We start from the raw sequence: 2,882 nt of genomic DNA on the forward strand, positions 1-2,882 counted from the left end.
GGAATACTAGCCACTTGCTAGTATTCGACGGTGGGGACCGGAGCAAGAAGAATTGGATTCACACAAGAAGTGGTGGTGGACCCGTTCCATGTCTTGTGTCACATGATGATGACATGGAGATTACAGCTAATGGTGGGCCCATCCATCTCGGCCCGGAATACTTTGACGTTGCAGGCCTGGCATCACATCACATGTAGCCCAATATCATAAAGTATAATAATAATAATAATAATAATAATAATAATAATAATAATAATAATAATAATAATAATAATAATAATAAAGTTCCCTTATTGAAATCAGACTTCTTTTTCTTCTTGATCCCTTTTTGTTTAATACACACACATATATAAAAATAGATTTAAAATTTACAACTCTGTTAAATTATAATGGGCAAGTGAGACATTTCCTTGACCCATCAACTTAATAAAATAAAAAGTCTTGACAATTAAATTGGCAGTCTAGTGTTACCATCACACCATTTCATTCATTGGCAATTTCTGAGTAAATTTTTCAGGAGGTTACCAAACTATTACCTTGTTTCATTTAGGTATCCTAACTTTGATTTGAATCAAAAAGGATACCAAACTCTGATTTTTTTTCACCGACATGTCACCCATAACATTCTAGCATAAATAAGCTGATGTGGAGCCCGGAATTTCACAGTCAGCTTGTGGTTTTTAATGAGTTTATCCAGGTAGGTTTTCCACTTCATTAAAAACCACACGTTGATTGTGAAATTCTGAGCTCCACATCAGCTTATTTATGCTAGAATGTTATGGGTGACCTGTCGGTTAAAAAAAATCAGAGTTTGGTATCCTTTTTTATTCAAATCAAAGTTGGGATATCTAAATGAAACAGGTAATAGTTGGGTAACCTCCTGAAAAATTTACTGGTCATAGATTCTCACAAACACCCACCCAATCGCTAATCTAGAGATCCAAATACAACACAGCAGCATTGTTGTCCTGCCGACACTCATACTAATCACCTCCATTTGTTTTTATCTTAATTAATCTCCCCATTAATCCTTTAATTTCTCACCACTATTATTCATTACCATTAACAATTTATCGTACATAAATAATCTAAAAAAAACTAATTACAAAGTAATTCAAATAATAAAATGCTATTCAGATTCACCACCATGAAGATATTCAACCTAATTTCTGTTGCAAAACAGTACTTAAGGTGCTTAAGGTGCATGAAACAGTCTACAACACCAAAGCATCAGCTAATGATTTTCTTTTGACTACTGTGATTGTGTGACCCTCCTTGTTCTTTTCTAGCACTATCAATCACCTTGATGTGTGATAATCTATTTTAATCGTCATCTTACAAGCAAATAAGCAAAAATATTCCACTCACTGCACAAAGACACACACAAAATTAAGGCACACCACTGAAAATCTTAAAAATTAGGCATCCTAGACTTTCACTGCAAACAAACAAAACAAAATTCTTAAATGAAGTATGGATGAGACATTCCACCAATTTGCAATTTATTTAATAACTTGACAATTGACATCACAATTTTAAGCAACATCTCTACCTAATGCCACAAATAAGATACGTGAAACAAACATCCAATATGAACAGAAAGCTGTATGGGAGAATCAATGCAACTGCAAGAGAAAGAAGTAAATTTGGTCAAAAATAATTATCCAAGGCCCCACTCACGAGTCATGAGAAGCAGTAACAATTTTATTGGATCTCAAGCTCCAATCTATGGCGTATACGATCTGATCATGCCGATTCAAACAAACACAACCAATTAAAAAATCAGAAACTCATAAAAATCACTATGGAGATCAAATACCATGAAACAACATCATTTGTCAGGGATTACCTTGTAGAGAACGTTCAATTTCTGCCACTTCTCTTGAACCAATTTATATTATAGAATTCTGTGAATAAATTAACAGATAATGATATGAGCAATCAAACAAACCAATAGAAACAAAACTTGGAGAGGGAATACCTTAGTGACTAATGAGAAGGATTTGGAGCCTGAGAGGCCGATCAACCAGAAAAGGCCACTCGGAGATGCAAGCAAAGATTAAATCCTTCGGTGTTACCTAGAAATCAAGCAATCTCCACACCCAACCCTAATCGATCGTGGAAACCAAAACCAAATGAAGCTCGGGTGCCTTCTCTCTCACTCACTCGCCAAAGGGAGAGGGATTCGAGGCTTCAAAGAAGAGAGAAGCGAATAGCGAGATCCAAAAAAAATAGGAAGAAGGCGATGCCAACTGTTGAGGAAGCTTCAATAAGGGTTGGGGATTAAGGTTGGTGAGCAAGATAGTTATGGCCGGGGTCGGGAGTTTGAGGAGCAACATCCATGGTGAAGTGTGATGGTGAAGAAGAAGATAGATTAGGGTTAGGGTTTTGTAGGTGAGAGAAGAAGAAGAAAAGAAAAAGAAAAAGCAAAAGCAGTGTTGTACCGAATGGTCAGTGAAGAAGAAGAGAGATTGGCTTTGACGTCCATCCAAGGGCTTGGATTTGATCTGGGCTTCGGATCCCAAACATATATTATATTATATTAAAATCAGTGTTTTCTTTTCACTCTTCACTCAAACATATATTATATTATATTAAAACATTAAAGGAGGAATCTATAGAGTGAGTGTTTGAAAGTAAGTCAACTGATGGCCTACAACACCATAACATTGCCATTCCCTATGTAGTTGGAAAGTAAACAATTTTTTTTCTATACATTAATCATCTCAATTATACTACTTTTCATATAAATTTATATATATATATATATATACTCTTGATCCTCCTTTTCATTTATTCCTTTTACATGTGTTTATAGATAAATTTTTGGACGTTTTTTTTTGAAAAAAAAAATTTATTTTATGATTTTACTTTTTTTAGCA

The 2,882-nt window shown here is 34.7% G+C and overlaps 1 long non-coding RNA gene across 1 annotated transcript; it reads right to left on the bottom strand.

Moving 5' to 3' along the window:
- Nucleotides 1-6: 6 nt before the first annotated feature.
- On the bottom strand, nucleotides 7-2,450 carry LOC120265597. The gene is made up of 4 exons (XR_005537696.1): nucleotides 1,982-2,450; nucleotides 1,850-1,907; nucleotides 1,681-1,742; nucleotides 7-176 (listed from the first exon to the last, which is right to left on the bottom strand). It is a non-coding gene; the product is annotated as an uncharacterized LOC120265597 (long non-coding RNA).
- Nucleotides 2,451-2,882: the final 432 nt, after the last annotated feature.

This window comes from Dioscorea cayenensis, chromosome 7, assembly GCF_009730915.1.
Source record: "Dioscorea cayenensis subsp. rotundata cultivar TDr96_F1 chromosome 7, TDr96_F1_v2_PseudoChromosome.rev07_lg8_w22 25.fasta, whole genome shotgun sequence".
Lineage (NCBI taxonomy): Eukaryota > Viridiplantae > Streptophyta > Magnoliopsida > Dioscoreales > Dioscoreaceae > Dioscorea > Dioscorea cayenensis.